The following is a 19,129-nucleotide window of genomic DNA, read 5'->3' on the forward strand; positions in this document are numbered from 1 at the left end:
TCCCGCAAATAACTAGGTCCCGTGCCATGGAGCGCTTTAAAGATGGTAATCAGCACCTTGAAACGCACCCGAAAAACCACAGGTAGCCAGTGCAGCTCGCGCAGGAGAGGTGTTACGTGGGAGTACCTCGTACTCCCCATCACAGCCCGCGCGGCTGCGTTCTGAACCAACTGCAGTCTCCGGGCGCGTCCCAAGGGCAGCCCCATGTAGAGAGCGTTGCAGTAATCCAGGCGGGACGTCACCAGCGCATGAGTGACCGTGCGTAGGGCATCCCGGTCCAGTAGGGGGCGCAATTGGCGCACCAGGCGAACCTGGTGGAACGCCCCCCTCGCCACAGCTGCCACATGGTCATCCATTGACAGCCGGGCATCAAGGAGGACGCCCAAATTGCGTCCTGAGTGGTAGATGGGAATCCGCTGACAAAATCATGGGTAGCGTCACAACCTATCACCTCAAGGTGTTTGGAGCCCTTCCCTTATCAAAGCTGTCCTGGAGGAAGACCAATATTTGTAGAATCGATGCCGCAATAAAGTTCAGATAGTGCTTAACGCACCAGCGCACAAAAGCAGACCAAGTGGCGTCGTAGATTATGGTAGTGGAAGGCCGCCTGGATGGTGTGGATGACCTGGCTAGAGAATTTGTCCTTTGTCAGGAGGTCCCTCTCAAGTGCCATATGGTCAACTGGAGCCACTAAAGCTCCAGGTGTAGAAAGACGCCCTGGCTGAGAGAGACTGACTCCTGTGGAATTCTCCAGGAGCGGGCAATGGAGAGGCTGGTCAGATTGGTGAACCAGGTTTGTCTTGGGCAATTAGGCGCTACCAGAATCACCTCCGCTTGTTCCACTAGTATCTTCCTGATCACTCGGGGGATGAGGGGCAACAGAGGGAAGGTGCAGAGAAGGCCCCAAGGCTAGGGGCAACAGAGCGTTCATGCCTTCCACCTGAGGAGAGTGGAACCTGATGAAGAAACAAGGAAGCTGTGCATTCTCCAGAATGGTGAAGAGATTGGCTATGGGGCGACCGAACCTCAGTGACAACTGCTGAAACACACATGGGTGCAGACATTATTCTGACTGATCCAGGGTGGACCTGCTCCGCCAATCCGCTCGAACATTGTTCACACTGGAGATGTATTCCCCCCATATCGATGTCACATGCCATTCTGCCCACCTTCCGAGTGCCTCTGCCTCTGCCATGAGCAATCTGAATCTGGTGCCCCCTTGTCAGTTGATGTGTGCCTTTGTTGCCACATTGTCTGTGAGGATGATGATGTGGTGAACATGAACCTCCTTCTGGAACCGGTGGAGAGCAAGGTGCAGTGCCCTCAGTTCCAACCAGTTGATGTTGTGAGACAACTCGCAGGCAGACCACCTGCCCCGCACAATCTGGTTGTGGAGGCAAGCGCCCCATCCGAATAGACTGGTGTCTGACATGATGGTCAGGCGGTCGGGCTCCTGGAATAGGGACCCCTTCATCACGGCCAGGGAATGCCACCACTGGAGGGAGCAAATGACCTTTGGCAACAGATGAACCTTGACCATAGAGTTGTTGGCATTGGCCCTTTATAATGGGAGGAGGAACTATTGAAGATCTCTTGCGTGCAACCTTGCCCAGGGAATGATTGCAAGACACAAAATTCTCTTCCCCAGCAATTGTTAGGAGCACTGGAACAGAAGAAGAGCGTCGAATCTGATGGATGAGAGACTAGTTAACACATTGGAAGTGTTAACTAGAAATATTAGACGGGATCCAGAGATAAAAAGAATGGAAATAAAAAATGAAGTATAAACTACAAGTATTTGCAGATGATTTAGTTTTTATACTAGAAAAACCATTAGAAACTGGTCCCAGGCTGATAGGAAAAATTGAGGAGTATGGAGTAGTTGCAGGATTGAAAAAAACTAAAAAACTAAAATAATAATAAAAAACCCTTTTTTAAAATAAATAAACAAATTGACAAAGAAGGTAGACCTTCAGATAGTAAAGAAAGTGAAATATTTAGGAATTTACTTAACAGCAAGATGTGCAACAATTAAAGAGGATAACTATAGAAAGCTAATGAAACAAATTAAGTTGGATTTGGAGAAATGAAAGAACCTACAACTCTCAATGATAGGGAGATCCGCTACTATAAACATGAACATATTATTGAAGTTACTTTTTTAATTCCAAACAACACTGATAAAATTAATGAAAAAATATTTTGAAGAACTGAATAAAACAATTTTGAAATATATTTGGCAAAGGAAAAAAAGCAAGAATAAAACCGAAAATGTTACAGAAGTCTAAAGACAACAGGGACTTCAGGCTACCAGATTGGGAGTTGTACTATCAGAAAACTGTACTAACATAGATGAAAGAATGAATAAACTTGAGGAATAAAAGATTATTATTACTGTAGGGCAATGGTCTTCAATTACGGTGGGCGGTGAGAGGCTACTGGTGGCAGTAGGTGGTCTCATAGGCCCAGGGTACCTGCGAGACCACCTACTGCCACCAGTAGCCTCCCACCGTCCAGTGCGATCCCACAGAGTTGGCCTCTTCAGGGTGCCGTCGGCCAGATAGTGTCAGCTAGCGACCCCCATGGGGAGAGCCTTCTCTGTTGGAACGTCTTCCCTCTGGAATGAGCTGCCCCTGGAGCTTCGCATAATTCCCGACCTCCGGTCTTTCCGACGCGCCCTAAAAAGTTGGCTTTTCCAGCAAGCCGGCCTGGCTTGTTAATTTTATATAATTTTTAAAATGTTAGTGTTATATTAATTGAGTTAGTTTTTTGGATTGTTTCTAATTTCCTTTTAACTTTTGTAATATGTGTTTTTATGTTGTACGCCGCCCTGAGTCCTTTGGGAGAAGGGCGGCATATAAATCCAATAAAACAAAAAAACAAAACAAAAGGTGGCATGCCTTTCTATGATATGGAAGGAATACGGTACATAGATATTTTCAAAGAGGAATACTTTACTTTTATTATGGGAAAAAATTAAATCACAAAACTATAGGAAAATACCAGTGGCTTTCTATAATGGAAGAATTGATACATCCAAATGTTGTCAACTTGGATAAAATTGTATCTTATAAAGACATTTTAAATGAGAAAGGGAAACTTGAAACTAGACAGGAATTACAAAATCAGTGGGTGGATTTAGAATAGTGGTCACACCTGAAATACAATCGAGATATGAGATGATATGTGGTCTCTATAAAGAACTAACAACACTTGACAAGATATGATCAGGGACAGATAAAAAACATAAGAAAACTATATAACTACCTACTAAGCTTTAAAATGGAAGATGAACAAGTTAGAGAAAAGATGATAGTATGGGCAAATTTTTTTGGCTATACTATAGAACCAGATAAATGGCAAAAACTTTGACAATGGCCACATTAGAACCTCTAGTCACGAACGCTTCTGACCACGACCAAATCGGGTTCCAACCAAAAAATTCACCTTTTTTTTCGGGGCCAATTTCCTCTCTCATGCCATTTTTTTTGTAAGCACCAAATTTCCAAAATTAGGTTTGGGTCACAAGAAAATCAGTTTGCAACCAAAGTTATAGAACGAATTATGGTTGAGACTAGAGGTTATATTGTATAAGGAAAATCTTTATAAAATATTTTATAGGTTGCATCTGCCACCGGCAAGATTAGAAAAAATATTTTAACAACTTTTCTTTCAAATGTTCAAAATGTAATCAGATTCCAGGTACCTATTATCTTATGTGGTAGACATGTATGAAAGCAAAACAAATTGGACAAAAATACACACATGGCTGGAAAAGATGACTAAGCACATATAGACCAGTGATGGCTAACCTTTTTGTTGAGGCATGCCAAAAGTGGGGGGGGGGGTTGCACATGTGCCCACACCCATAATTCAATGCCCTACCCCCGCACATACGCGCAGGCCTCACTGAAGCCTCCGTACTTCCGGGAGGCACGTTGGGGCGTTTTTCGCCCTACCCAGGCTTCCGGAAAGCCTCCTGAAGCCTCCAGAGGGCGAAAAACAGACCAATGCGCAAACTGGAAGTCCGTTCCCGAACTTCCGGTTTGCACGTTAGGTGGTTTTTCGCCCTCTGAAGATTTCAGGGAAGCCTCCAGAGGGAGAAAAACGCTGAAAATCAAAACTGAAAATCAACTTGCTAGCGTGCGTATGGTGGTGGAGCTGACAGGGCAACAATTTGCATGCCCTCAGAAATTGCTCCATATAGGTTCGCCATAACAGATACAGACTTAAAGCCAGAAATATTTTTGTTAGATCTAATACCAGAAAGTTATGATAAAGGGATTAGATATTTAATGCTACATGTATTGACAACAGTGAGAATTGTATTTGCCCAATATTGGAAAAATGAGAACACCCCATCAGATAAAAATATAATTCAGAAAATACTGGATTGTGCAGAGATGGATAGATTGACATTGACAGAACAATAAAAACCCTAACCCTAACTAAAAAATAAAGACGATACAGATTATTATTTAATGTGAAATAGGTTTTATCAATGGTTAGAGATAAGAGGTAAAAATTAGATGAAGAAATTGCTTTGCTATGTGTAAGTAAAATAGGAAAGTTGCTTTATAACTATGTATGCTAATAGAATTAATATGATCATAAATAAGCTGATATACTTATAAATATAATTATAATTATTATATGTACTAGCAGTATGTGGTTTTTTTCTGCTGTAAAATGAAATGCCTGGACAACACATTGTATTCAAAATACTTTTATATAAATAAAAAAACTTGACATCATTTTTTTTTGAAAAAGAACAAGACGACTTAAAAGAAATGAAATTCTAGAACATTGTTTAACATTGTTAAAATAAAAAGAATATAAAATTGCTTTATTTGGTCAGAACTAAAACAGATATTATCACTGGAACCTTTAATGAACTTTTTGGTGATCAGAACTAAATGATGAAGTTTTAAGGAGTTGATGATAGATAAAATTTGAGATATGGGAAGAAGAGGTTACTTGCTGTATTCTAAAAAATATATAAACTATAATTGTTTATACATTATGAGAAGGGACACATGTTTATAGCACTATTGGAGCTCTAATCATGTTTCGCTATCTGATGCACCCCAATAGTGCTATAAGGACGTGGTCGGGCCCTCTCTTGACTCTCCGTGTTACTGTCTTTTACCTTGCCAAATCCATACCGCCTACCCAAGCAGAGCCCAAATTATAAGCTTCCTTGACTCACTCTTCTACTTGTCTCTCACTCAGCCCCGCGAGGGGCACATCCACCTGCAGAGCTCCCGCCTCACCTTCTCGATTGCAGAAAGGGCAACGTTGCCGATCTTTCGCTCGCTAGCTCAACGCTTTCTCTTGATGCCCATCTATCGCTTTTCCCAGCAAAAGCTCAAAATCCCCAGAATGGAAGCATTTCCTACTGGACGAGCTCCTCCTCTCTTTAACTTACTCAGGCTGAAGATGAAGCAACACGCTCGGCGCTCCCGCCGCCCCCGCTCTGCCAGCGGCCCGCTTATCCTGGCTCGACTTTCCACCCCTCAGCACAGCACAGCGTTCCATTCGCCTGCCAGAAGACGCCCTTCAATGCCCAGCCCGGAGCTCCTTGCTGAGAGATAAAGCTAAGGTTTACCCCTGTCCTTTCGCAGCTTCCCCATTCGCGCTGCGAAAGAAAAAGGAGAAACCAGGAAGTGAATAACGCCAAAATTGCCACGCCCTCGCCCTCCGCTTCCCCAAAACCGGAACGACTCCCTCCCAGCAAGGGGACAGACCGTCTCGAAGGAGGCGTGCCGGTCATTCCTGCGGCGGCTGTATTGTTGGTGTCACATCCTCCAGTAATTAGCATTGTGCTCATTGAATAGGCTTATTGATTGAATTAAATACTCTAAATTCGCCTGAGTTCCTTCCTTTCCATACAAAAAGTGTAAGGAACACAGATGTGATACAAAGTATCCAACGTTTATTATCAGTTATCAATGTACATACTTAGCAAAAAAATGCGATTCGTTTCAGTTGAACTTAATGCTTAATACAATTGGGTCATTCAATACAGTCAAGGAAGATTTTACTGATACGGAGTGGGGAAAATATCCTAGGTATCTTTAAAGAAGACAAAATATTAAATTAAAATACTGGAAATACTTAAATATCAACTATTGCACTATTTAGTATTTTGTAATGTTACTATCAAAGTCTAGAATTAGACTTCTTCAGATGCCAAAAATAATGGCTTTTAAAAACTGTGAACTCAGCTGCCAGCGCGCGCATGCATGCTGGCCAGCTGACAGGGCAGCGCCTCGCGTGCCCTGACAAATGGCTCCGCATGCCACCTGTTCACCATCACTAGTCTAGGCCATCTTAGAATACTAAAAATACACTACAAGTAGTCCTCAACTTACAACCATATGTTTAGTGATCATTTGAAGTTACAATGACACTGCAAAACATGACGTGATGTTTTTCACACTTATGACCCTTGTTATATCCCCATGGTCACATGATTAAAATTTGGACACTTGGCAACTGGCATGTTTTTATGACAGTTGCAGTGTCCTGGGGTTATGTGATCACCTTTTGTGACCTTCTGACAAGCAAAAGAAATGGGGAAGCCAGATTCACTTAACAGTTGTGTTACTAACTTAATAACTGCAGTGATTCACTTAAAAGATACTGCAAGAAAGGTCATAAAACGACCGTTGGCTTACCTGAATGGTCCTTCTCTAGGCGCTGCAGGAGTGTCCAAGCATGGGTTAACTTCAGCTTGCTGCCCAAGGACTGAGTTCAAATCTTTGTGTAGCCACGCCTCCTGCTCCCTCCAGGAGCTCAGTTTTAAAAATGAAGGAATCCGATGAAAGGTCGCTGTGTGTAACGTCCGTGTCCCTTGGTGCAAAGTCCAGCACCTACGTAGAGAAACGACCCCAGGGTGGGGTTGGACACTCCTGAAGGACCATTCAGGTAAGCCAACGGTCGTTCTCCTAGGCGCTGCTTGGAGTGTCCAAGCATGGGACATACCCAAGCTATGTGGTCCCAGGGTGAGAAGAAGGAACTGTCTCATTTCCAGGGGCCGCAATGATCCTCTGCAAGACCCTTCTTCCGATTGAGGCCTCCACCGAGGGAAAAAGGTCCAATCTGTAATGCCGGATGAAAGGAGATGGCGAAGACCATGTAGCCGCCCGGCAAATTTCTTCAATAGAGGCTTGAGTGGCCAGGCGGCCATCGTTGCAGCACTCCTCATGGAGTGTGCCGCAATACGAGGAGGAACAGGTCTGGCCTGGAGCTCATAGGCCAATTTGATGCATGCCCGCAGCCAGCGGCCAATGGTGGCTGATGTCACCTTTCTGCCCATCGACGCAGGTTGGAAAGACACGAAAAAGGACTCGGACAGACGGAATGAGGCCGTCCTCTTCTTGTACACACGCACCACCCGGCGCACATCGAGTTTGTGCCAGGTTCGTTTTCTAGGGTGCGGGCAGAAATTGGGCAGAATCACCTCTTGTGTTCTGTGGAATAAACTGTTGATCTTTGGCAAAAAGGCCGGGTCCAACCTTAGAACAACCCTGTCCGAATGGATGATGCACAAGTCTTCCCTCATGGAGAGTGCGGCCAACTCCGAAATTCTGCGTGCTGATGTAACAGCCACGAGGAAGGCCGTCTTGAGGGACAGGTGTCGTAGGCTAATCGAGCGAATAGGCTCGAATGGCGGGGATGTCAAGGCCTGTAGAACAATTGACAAGTCCCAAGTTGGATAGTGGTGCACCGTTGGGTGGCGCAGGTTGGTAGCCCCCGTCAGGAAACTTCGGACCCTTGGGTGCCTGCTGAGCGGCAGGGAATCACTCCTGGAGAGGATGGTGGCCAAGGCTGCTGTCTGCCTCTGAAGAGTGTTGGGGGCAAGTCCTTTCTCCAGGCCCTCCTGTAAGAATTCCAGGATTTGTGGAATAGTGGCAGCCGTGGGCCTGACTTGATGGGATCGACACCAGGAGGAAAATGAGGACCATGTTGCCTCATAAATGTGCACGGTCGAGGGTCGTCTGGATGCCAAGATGGTGTGTATCACCCTGTCTGAAAAGTTGTCCTGTCTCAGGAGCTCCCCCTCAAGTGCCACACGGCCAACTGTAGCCATCGAGGGTCCGGGTGAGAGAGACTCCCTTGGCATAGGACTACTTGCTCTTGAGGAATGCGCCAATGCTCGACTATCGATAGACTGATCAGGTCGGCGAACCAGGACCTCCGCGGCCAGTGCGGGGCCACTAGCAACACCTCGGCCCCCTCCTGTAGTATCTTCCTGATCACCTGGGGGATGAGCGGAAGTGGCGGGAATGCATAGAGAAGCCCCGGAGGCCAACGACACCGAAGGGCGTCCTTCCCCTCCGCCTCGGGACAATGGAACCGAGAAATGAACCTTGGAAGTTGGGCATTTTTGGGAGTGGCAAACAGGTCGACCACCAGGAGGCCGAACCTCTGTGTCAGTTGCTGGAACAGGGCTGGTTGTAGTTGTCACTCCGAGTTGCTGATGGTCTTCCTGCTCAGCCAGTCTGCTGTTACATTGTCCTGTCCGGAGATGTGGTCCGCTCTCAGAGACTCCAGGTGGTGCTCCGCCCATCGCCCCAACGCCTCCGCCTCTGTCATCAGGGCCATGGATCGAGTGCCCCCTTGGTGATTTATGTAGGCCTTGGTTGCGATGTTGTCCGTCAGGATGAGGACATGGCGGCCTTCGATGAATTGACAGAAGTGGCGCAGGGCAAGTCTGGCGGCTCTGAGCTCCAGCCAATTGATGTTGTGGGCGAGCTCCGCTTGCGACCACCTGCCCTGTGCTACGTGAGTCCGTAGGTGGGCGCCCCAGCCAAACAGGCTGGCGTCTGTTGTCACGACCAGGCGTTCCGGTTCTTTGAAGAGTTCTCCGGTTCTCTTGTCATCGCCGATGACTGCCACCACCGAAGCGACCGAAGAACCTTCGGAGGGATTGCGACCACCCTCTTGGAATTGCTGGCCTTTCGTCGTTGGATGGGAAGGAGGAACCATTGAAGTTCCCGTGCATGCAGACGTGCCCATGGAACTACCGCTATGCACAAGATCAGTTTCCCCAGTAGCTGGGAAAGGGTGACCAGTGGGGCTGATCTGGTTGATCTGGCCTGGCGCACGAGGGATGTGATGCTGTCTCTCCTCTCTTGAGTAAGGAACACCCTGCAGGTTCTGGAGTCGATCACAGTCCCCAGGTGCTGGATCCTCGAGGTGGGCTGCAGGTGACTCTTCTCGATGTTGATGGAAAACCCGTGCTGTTGCAGCGCGTGAATGGTGGTTTTGAGATCCTGACACGCCTTCTGTTTGGACGCCAACATTAACAAGATGTCGTCCAGGTAGCAAACAACCCTTACCGGTCGGGTTCTGAGTTGTGCGGTGACGGCAGCCAGGATCTTGGTGAAGGTGCGAGGGGCTGATGATAGGCCAAAGGGGAGAGCCTTGTACTGGTAGTGCTTGGTCGCAAACTGGAACCTCAGAAACTTGCGATGCGCTGGATGGATGGGAACATGCAGGTACGCTTCCTTCAGGTCGATTGAAGTCAGGAAGTCGCCCTGCCTGATGCATCCCAAGATGGTTTGTAGGGACTGCATCTTGAAGCGCTTGTACTCTAAGTAGAGGTTCAGCTTCTTGAGGTCCAGTATGGCTCTCACCCCCCCCCCGAAGCCTTGGGGACTAGGAACAGGATTGAATAGAACCCCCTGCCTTCCTGACCCCTAGGCACCTGTTCTATGGCTGCTATGTCTAGTAGGTGTTGGATCTCCGCCTGCATCATCTGTCGTTTGAGGGGTGACCGAGGAATGGGACAACGAATGAAGGATTGAGGGGGAAGGGATAGAAAATCTAGGGTGAGGCCATGACGGATCGTGTTCAGAACCCACGCGTCCGTCGTAGACTCCTCCCACCTGTCGGCATAGAACTGCAGCCGACCCCCGATGGGAGGAATCCAGTGCCGTCACCTGGATCTGCGATTGGAACGATTGGAGAATCCCCCCCCGGGAGGACTTGCGGAATCCCTGCTGTTTGAACCTGTCTCGGAAGGGGGCCCTATCCTGGTTACAGTCCTGTGGCTGAGGATAGGTCCTAGAGAAACTCCCCGACGTAGAGGGGGAGTCATTGCTCCGAAAGGGCTGCCTACGAAAGTAGGGGTGGCCCTTGCGATCCTGTTTTTTGTGGACTGCTGGAAGGATCTTCCTTTTGTCCTTGGACTCAATTAAGTATGAGTCCAAGGCCTCCCCAAACAGTTTGCCACCCTTAAACGGAGCCGAGGCCAACTTCCACTTGGCCTTCATGTCGGCCTGCCAGTGTCTTAACCATAACAGGCGATGGGTAGTAACGTTAGAGGCCATGGCTTGAGATGAAAATTTTGTGGCGTTAAGTGAGGCATCGGCCGAGTATTCGACCACAGCGATGATTTTGTTCACATCCTGGCGTGACCTGACATCCCCAGCAGGGAGGGAGGCCAGCAGTTTGCGAAGCCAAAATAGAGCTGCCCTGCCGATGTAGGAAGAGGCAGAAGAAGCCTTCATGGCCCAAGCGGTGGCCATGTGGGTCTTATGACAGGCTTTCTCCATCTTCCTGTCTTCCACCTTCAACCCTTCCAGCAGGTCAGCTGGGAGGGCTGATGGGGAGGTTAGTCCCACTATAGGGTCATCCACCTGTGGAAGCTTGAGGAGCTCCTCCATGGCAGACTCTACCGAATAAAGCTTCTTGTCCACCCCGCTGGGACTGGCCATAGTCCCAGGCTGGAGCCATTGGCGCTGGATGATATCCAGGAACAACTGGGGTGCCGGGACTAACTCTTGGGGCGGTATGATTTCATTAAATAATCCCTCGCCTGGATCCCCTGTGTTAAGTTCGAACGAAAGGCGAGCGGAGACGTGAGGAGAATTCAACCAACTTTATTGAACAAGCTATTCACAGTCAAAATACAGGAGAGAATCAATGCAGGGTTCATCTGACAGCTATTTATACGAAGCTGTCAGATGAACCAGCCAATCCCCAAGCCAGAGTTTCCCCGCTCTCAGCCAGGTCGCGTCTTAGCCAATCAGACGCGACCTGGCTGTTGCTAGCGCAGATGCCGGCAGACGGAGGGAACTCCCTGACGTCATCTGCCCGGACACAACACTCCTTCCCCCCCAGTGACTGCGCATGTGCAAGCGACGCACAAACGTAGTCACGTAAATATTCTGGGCGGCGCCGGACCCGCCCAGAACGCCTCAGTTCGGCAGGAGGCGTCGAAGAGGAAGGTGGTGTCCGTGGAAGCTCCTCCCGCAAGGGAGTGGAGCTCCGGGCGCCATCTTGGAGGCCCACCCCTGACGGAGGAAAACCAGGCCCAGGTAGGCAGGGCCGAGGGGGCGCGGCCGAAGGCGGGCTTGAGCTGGGCACTTGTTGGTAGGCCTGGCCTGACTCGGGGAAGGCCATTTGGAACCCGGGAGGCTGTCGCCTAACGGGCGACACCCCCACAATAGTGGACGGCCGGGAGGCGGCGTCCAAGGATGGGGAAGCCCCGGGCAGCTGGACCGGCCGGACGATATCTGGTGGAAGGGCACCAGGGAACAGAACGTTGGAGGGCTCAGGCGCAGCGACGTTGATGGTCGACCTTGCGGGGGTGTTGTCGCTGGTGCTGGGCAGGCGGCGCCTCAGTTGATCCAGGTGCCGCCGCCATTCGGTCCCATCATGTAGCTGGACCCTGTAAGAACAGGGGCCGGTTATGGCGGTGACGGTGGCAGGCACCCACCTAACTGCCCCTGAGAATGCCTGAGCCCAAACAGCATCGCCCAGGAGGAAAGTGCGGGAAGGGGGCCCCAGGTTGCCAGGCTGTTCGCTTGAATAGAGTGGGTGCAACCTATCCAAGGTGGTCCGCAGGCGCCGGCCCATCAGCAGCTCAGCTGGAGACTTCCCGGTCAGGGGGCAAGGAGTGGCATGCTGTACCAAGAGGTAAGCAGCCACCCTTGAAGGCCAGTCAGCCCCATCCATCCTGCCCAACGCCTCCTTGGCCGAGCGGACCGCCCTTTCCGCCCGGCCATTGCTAGCCGGATGGTATGGGGCGACTGGGGCATGGCGGATGCCCTGAGAGGCCAGGAACAGCTGGAACGCGGTGGATGCAAATTGAGGCCCGTTATCAGAGACAATGACGTCCGGCACGCCATGGGTGGCGAAAAGCCTAGTCAGTTCTCTGATCGTGGCCTCGGCTGTGGTGGACCTCATGAGGATGAGCTCCACCCAGCGCGAATATGCATCCACCACCACCATGAAGACCTGGCCTCTGAAGGGGCCCGCGAAATCCACGTGAAGACGGGACCAAGGACCACGAGGCAATTCCCATTCCCTAGGACAGGCAGCCGGTGGCGCCGGTCGGGAATGTTGGCAGGAGGAGCAGCCGGCCACCCAGGCGGCTATCTCGTCATCAATGCGAGGCCACCAGACATAGCTGCGCGCAAGGCATTTCATGCGCACTATGCCCGGGTGGCCCTCATGAAGGCGAGATAGCACCTGATGGCGCAGGCTGGGTGGAATGACCACCCTGTCACCCCACAGGAGGCACCCACTGTGAAGTGACAGCTCCAACTGCCTGGCCCTGAAGGGACGAAGGTGCTCTGGCACCGGACCCTCAGGCCAGCCCCTTTGGACCCACAGGATGACCTGGGACAGGTCAGGGTCAGCCCTAGACTTTGAGGCCACCTCTCCTGAAGAGAGTGGCAGATCCAAATCTGCTATGGCCAAGACCGACAGGCAAGGCACTGTCGGGGGGTCAGCAACGGGCAAGGGGCAGCGGCTGAGGGCATCAGCGTGCCCTAAATGCTTGCCCGGGCGGTAGAGCAGAGTATAGCTGTATGCAGCTAGGAACTCTGTCCACCTGGTCATGCGCGGTGACAGGATGGGAGGGGTCGGCTTGTTACCTGCCAAAAGCCCAAGGAGTGGCTTATGGTCGGTGAACAAAGTAAAGTGCCGACCATAGAGGTAGTCGTGGAACCTTTTAATCCCTGACACTGCAGCCAGAGCCTCCTTGTCGATCTGGCTGTAATTGCGTTCCGCAGAAGTCAGTGTCCGGGAATAAAAGGCTATGGGGGCCTCCGAGCCATTGGGCAGCACATGGCTCAGGACTGCCCCCAAACCCACGGGCGAGGCGTCACAAGCAAGAGTCAAAGGCAGCTTGTCCGAATACTGAACGAGGACTGCCTCTGACGTCAGCAAGTCTTTGACAGCCGCGAACGCATGCGCTTCGCGGCTGCCCCAGCGCCAGGCTGCCGATCGGTCGAGCAACCGATGCAGCGGCTCGGCTAGTGACGCCTTATGCGGTAAGAAAGGCGCGTAGAAGTTAAGCAAGCCAAGGAACGCCTGCAGCTCCGTCTTGGAGGCAGGCGTGGGGGCGTTCCTGATGGCTGCAACCTTAGAAGGGGTGGGGTGAATTCCTTGGGCGTCGATCGTGAAGCCCAGAAAATCCACCCGGGGCACAGCAAATGAACATTTGCTGCGCTTTAATTTTAAGCCCGAGCCCCTGAAACGCTCGAGGACCTTCACCAGTACTTCGATGAGGCCCGATCGGCTACTAGCGGCGATCAGGACGTCATCGAAATACGGAACCACGCCAGGGAGTCCATGGAGCAGCCGCTCCATGAGGCTCTGGAAGATCCCCGGGGCTACGGAAACGCCGAATTGCAAGCGGCGGCAACGGAAAGCTCCACGGTGGGTGACGATGGTCTGCGCAGCCGCCGCCTCGTCATCCACCGGGAGCTGCTGGTAGGCCTGCGCCATATCCAGCTTCGCAAAGATGCAGCCTTGCCCCAAAGAGTGGAGCAAGTGCTGCACTACCGGAACTGGATAGGGGTTCGCTTGGAGGGCAAGGTTGATGGTGGATTTGAAGTCGGCGCAGAGGCGAATGGACCCATCCGCCTTAACTGGGATGACCAAAGGGGTCTCCCACTTGGAGTAATCCACCGGCTCCAAGACTCCCTGCGCGACGAGCTTGTCGAGCTCCGCATCAACCTTTGCCCTCAAAGCGAAAGGCACCCTACGGGCCTTCAGCCTAATGGGGGCAACCTGGGGATCTAGGTTCAAGGAGATGGGCGTGCCCTTATACGCCCCCAGCTGCCCATCAAACACATCAGAAAATTTGGCAAGGACGTCGGCCACGTCGGGAGGCGTGGCCACCACTTGTCTAATCCCGTGCACTGATAGGCCAAGTGCCGGGAACCAGTCAAGGCCCAGGAGGGCCGGTAAAGGCTTTTCTACAACTAGTAGAGGAAGGCACCCCGAATAGTCCCCGTATTCCACCCGCACCAGGTGACAACCCAGGGTAGGAATTTGAGTCCCCTGGTAGTCCCGTAGGGTTGCGTCTGGAGGGGCCAACTGGGTCTTTGAGATGCCTGGACAGAGGCGGGAGAACTCTGTCCACGACAAAAGGGATCGAGACGACCCCGAGTCCACCTCCATGGTGCAGGGGGAGCCTTCTATGAGGAGCGACGCCTTGATGCGCTCCGCACCTGCACCCGTGTGGAAGGCCAACTCTGCGGGGTTGGCGTGGAAGTCTGCGTCCACGGCGTAGCAGCCTCCGCGCGAAGGCTGCTGCTGCTGCTGCTGCTGCGGCTGCTGCTGTCGTCCAGCACGGCCTCCCGGTCGCTGTTTAACGGCGGCTGTGGTCGGGACGTCGTCTGCTCGCTGTGGCAAGGGAAGCTGCGCTCGGCAGACCTGGGCCAAATGTCCCTTCTTCAGGCAGCGGCGGCAAATTGCGGTTTTAAAAGGGCAACCCGAGCGGTCGTGGTTGCCTCCACAGCCAAGGCAAGCGGGCACAGCTTCCCGGGCTCGCTGAGGAACGCGTCTTCTGGCGGACTGGCCAATGCGCGCCACCGCTCCCTCTTCAGGATAGTCATTAGGCAAGGGAACTAGTTCGTCCACCAGGCAGGTGCGGCCTGGCGGGGGCGGCAGGTTGAACATCTCCGCCATTGACTCGTCGGAGAGTTCAGCCGCCCTTGCCTGCTCGATGGCCCCAGCCAGCGTGATGTCTGCCTGTGACAGGAGCCGCCGGCGAAGGCGCAGGTCTTTTACGCCGCTGACGAACTGTTCCGTCAGGTTGCGATCGAGGTCGGCAAACTCGCACCTCATCGCCGCGGTGCGAAGCGCCTGGAGGAACTGGCTCACCGACTCCTCCGGCTTCTGTACACAACGCCGGAAAGCGTAGTGCCTCGCCACCCAGGATGGAGTGGGGGCGTAGTGGCGCTGAAGACGCTCGGTTAATGTCGCCCAGTCCAGAGAATGGACTGGCTGTGGGGCGGCTAACGAGCGAGCGGCGCTAAACATTGGCGTGCCGCAACAGCTCAAGAAGAAGCTGCACTTCTCGTCGTCTGGAACGTCGCGACGGCCGTTGGCTATGAGGTAGCACTCGAAGCGCTCCATGAATGCCTCCCACGTCTCGCCGTCGCAGCCAAAAGGCACGAAGGTTGGCATTGCCGACATGGTCTCCTCAGGAACGAGCTAGGCCGGCCAGGAACGGGTCGCCGGTGCGATTGTGGCAAAATGACACGCTCGGTGGGTTTCGGTGGGTTAGCGGCGGGATCCCACCTTCGTCGGCAGTGTTAAGTTCGAACGAAAGGCGAGCGGAGACGTGAGGAGAATTCAACCAACTTTATTGAACAAGCTATTCACAGTCAAAATACAGGAGAGAATCAATGCAGGGTTCATCTGACAGCTATTTATACGAAGCTGTCAGATGAACCAGCCAATCCCCAAGCCAGAGTTTCCCCGCTCTCAGCCAGGTCGCGTCTTAGCCAATCAGACGCGACCTGGCTGTTGCTAGCGCAGATGCCGGCAGACGGAGGGAACTCCCTGACGTCATCTGCCCGGACACAACACCCTGGCCCAATGGCGTTCTTGTCAGCAGAATCGGTAGTGGGCTTATCCGATTGGGCGGGGAGTCCCATCTGGATAGCCGATGCCCTTGCTTTAGTCAAGATAGCCTTAAACATAGATGGCTTGAATAAGCCAGAACAGGTGGGGGCATCGGGGGTCGGATTCTCATCCTCTGAGAAATCAGGGGCCTCCTGCCCAGCCCCCTCCTCATCAGACTCCTCACTGACCGCTGAGGAGGCTGGAGGGGAAGCCCCAGAAACCAGAGGAAGAATGCTGGGTTTCGGCCCTTTTGCTCTGGATTTGGCAAGCAGAGGCAAGGTCAATCCTAACTGCTGGATCCCACTAGCAATACCCTGTGAGATTGCTCTCTCAACCACTTCCTGCATTGATAGGGGTAGGCCAGGGTTTTCCACAGCTCTACGCTCGACTGGAGGGGGATCTTCTCCCAACAGGGAACAGGCCTCTTCCTCCTCTACCTCCTCTAGGGAAGAATTGAAGGATCTGGGGGAAGCCCTGGAAGGATTTGGTGAGAAGCCAAATTCCTCTTCCTCAGCCAAGTCAGGTAGGCCTTCCTGTGGGGCCTGTTCCAAGTCACCCTCAGCAGGAACTGATAAAACTGGCAAGGCTCTGTTTTGCACAGCCTGTGCACTAGCTGCCTTCTGGAACTGTCTCTCCAGGGCCTTCTGTCTCCTCTCTGCCAATTTCTCTGCAGCTTTGGAAGTCTTTTTGGCTTGTGGCTGCTTCCCTTTCTCAGGGCAGGCTGCACCATCTCCCTTTGCAGCAGGGTTGGTTTTGCTGCGCTTGCTGGGGGGAGGCTCAACTGGGTCTCTGGCTTCAGCCACGTTCTTATTGGCCATGGTACCTCTTTGCTCTTAAAAGAGCTTTAGAAGAAGCTGCTCCCAGTAGTAAAGGCCCTGCAGGTAGGCCTCTTCACTCCAGGTCAAGCTCTGATGGGACTGGGGCCTTGCCAGAACTCGATGCAGCTAGCAGACGTTTTGGTGCCAAAAAGCAAGGTTCCAGGCAATGCAGATCAGCGTCTTAAATAGGCGAGGAACGGCCCGAGAGAGCCAAACTCCTTGCTGCCGCCCACACGATCTTCCTGGAGAGGGGGGGGGAGATCCTGCCTGGTGACCCAGGGGAAAACCCAATTTAAGACACTCCTGGTGGCGATCTGCTTAGGGAATCAGGCTGCGGCAAAGTAACGGCTTGAAAATAAAGCGCGCCACTTTTTTTCCTTTCAAAATGGCCGCCGCAAGCTATGGAGCGCACCGGGGAACTGCCTGCCGATCGGAGAGCTCAGTAGGGCTTCCGATTTAAGTTTTAAAGGTCAGGCAACGATTTGAGGGGTTCCTGGCTACCTACCTGCCCTCAAAGCCCGTCAGCAGCCGCTAATGAGCCTCCCGGTGAAGCCTTGACCGCAGAAATCGTGGAAGACCCACGCGCTCCGAGCGCCTGTTCCACGCTTTCACAACACTTTGTATAATGATACAAGTTTAACAAGGTACACTAAACTAATACAAAAATAATAAAAAGAGGCTACACTAACTGAATGGAGAGTTCAATTTGCTGCTCAAGGTCTGGAGACTCTCCAATTGCATCCTTTTAGGGCGACTGAGTTTTTAAAACTGAGCTCCTGGAGGGAGCAGAGGCGTGGCTACACAAAGATTTGAACTCAGTCCTTGGGCAGCAAGCTGAAGTTAACCCATGCTTGGACACTCCAAGCAGTGCCTAGGAGAATGGGCAAAACTCACTTAACTATCTTGCTTAGCAATGGAAATTTTGGGCTCAATTGTGATTATACGTTAAGGCCTATCTGCCATAGTAAATAATAGCCATTGCACACTATTACATATTTTCCAAGTAAAAAGATTTGTTTCACGTGATACTTTTCTTTTATTGAGTTTGTTTTTATACTAATGATCATTTTAAAAAATTCCAACCCATAAAATGTACAGTCTAAGAAAATTATACCATTATATTAATCTGTTTAAAATTAAACTCAGAAATATCCTAAAGTGATGAAAAAGCAACACAATCTTAAAATAATATAAAGGCTGCATAATAAGGAAGCAGGAATTAAGCTACAGAGAATAAATACTAATTTTAAGAGGTCATCAGTTACATTTTTAGTATATTGTATATTTCAGACTAGAAGACACACCAATATTTTGAAGAGGTAAATTAAAAAAATTAAATTTCTGCAGGCCTCCCAAATCCTCTGCACGCATCATTTTTTTGTGAAAAACAGGGCAGGCAGAGAGTTTGAGAGGCCTGCGAAGTGCTCCTGGAGGCTGGGGAGGGGGAAATGAGCAAAAACCGGCCCATTTTTTGTGAAAATGGGCCCATTTTTTTGCACAAATCAGGGCATGCATAAGCTTTGGGAGGCTTGTAGAATGCTCCTGGGGGCCGGGGGGGGCAGAAACGAGTGGAAAAAAGCCTGTTTTTCACTCATTTTTGCCCTCCCCAGCCCCTATGAGCACTTTGCAGACCTTCCAAAGCCTATGCACATCCATTTTTGTGAAGGGGCTGGTGTTTCAGGAGGCCAAAATGTTGTATTCAGTATTAGATGCACCCAGATATTTTGCACTAGAGTTAGCTGTCGGTTCTGTTTGCATCAGCAGCCAAAACAATACATTTTAAAATAGTCAAATCTGGAGTCACAACAGCAATATAGTATATTGCTGTGATGGTGAACCTATGGCCCGCATGCCAGAAGTGGCACACAGAGCCATCTCTCTGGACACGCAAGCCGTTGCCGATTGCTCTTCCAGATTCCGGTGCACCAGCCAGCTGGTCTTCATGCATGCTGGAAACCGGAAGAGCAGCCAGCTGGTGAGCATGCCCGTGCCGGGAAGATGATCTTCCGGTTTCCAGAATGTGTATGCGCACTGGTCATCTGTTCTTCAGTTTCTGGCATGTATGCGTGTGTGAAGACCATCTAGCTGGTGCGCATGCACACACTGAAAACCGGAAGATTATCTTCCTGGCGCATACATGCGCATCCGGTAGCTACTCTTCTGGTTTCCGGCACACGCACGTGTTCACTCCCGTTTTGGCACTCATTGCTGAAAAGGTTTGCCAACGCTGGTATATTCCAGCAATGGTATGTTAATACTAATGGCCCCACAAGTTATCTAAAAATCAAGAGAATAAAATGAACCAGCAAACTCATTTTTAAATAGTTAAACAGAATTAGGTGTCAAAAATTAGGAGTTTGCTGGCACCTTTTTGATTAACTATTTTTATTAAAGGGCACATCTTTTCATGAACTCGTTTTATTTATCTCATG

The 19,129-nt window shown here is 51.0% G+C and overlaps 1 protein-coding gene across 5 annotated transcripts in view; it reads right to left on the bottom strand.

Annotated features, from left to right (window-relative positions):
• ZDHHC3 (zDHHC palmitoyltransferase 3) overlaps positions 1-19,129 on the bottom strand; it is a 103,849-nt gene that overhangs the window by 78,810 nt on the left and 5,910 nt on the right. For 3 of the 5 annotated variants that reach the window (XM_081933368.1, XM_081933364.1, XM_081933367.1), the window contains exon 1: positions 5,429-5,681. The gene's annotated coding sequence lies outside the window, so the exon portion shown is untranslated. The other 2 variants (XM_081933365.1, XM_081933366.1) reach the window with 2 other exon arrangements.

This window comes from Natrix helvetica (assembly GCF_964273705.1).
Source record: "Natrix helvetica genome assembly, chromosome: Z".
NCBI classification, from domain to species: domain Eukaryota; kingdom Metazoa; phylum Chordata; class Lepidosauria; order Squamata; family Natricidae; genus Natrix; species Natrix helvetica.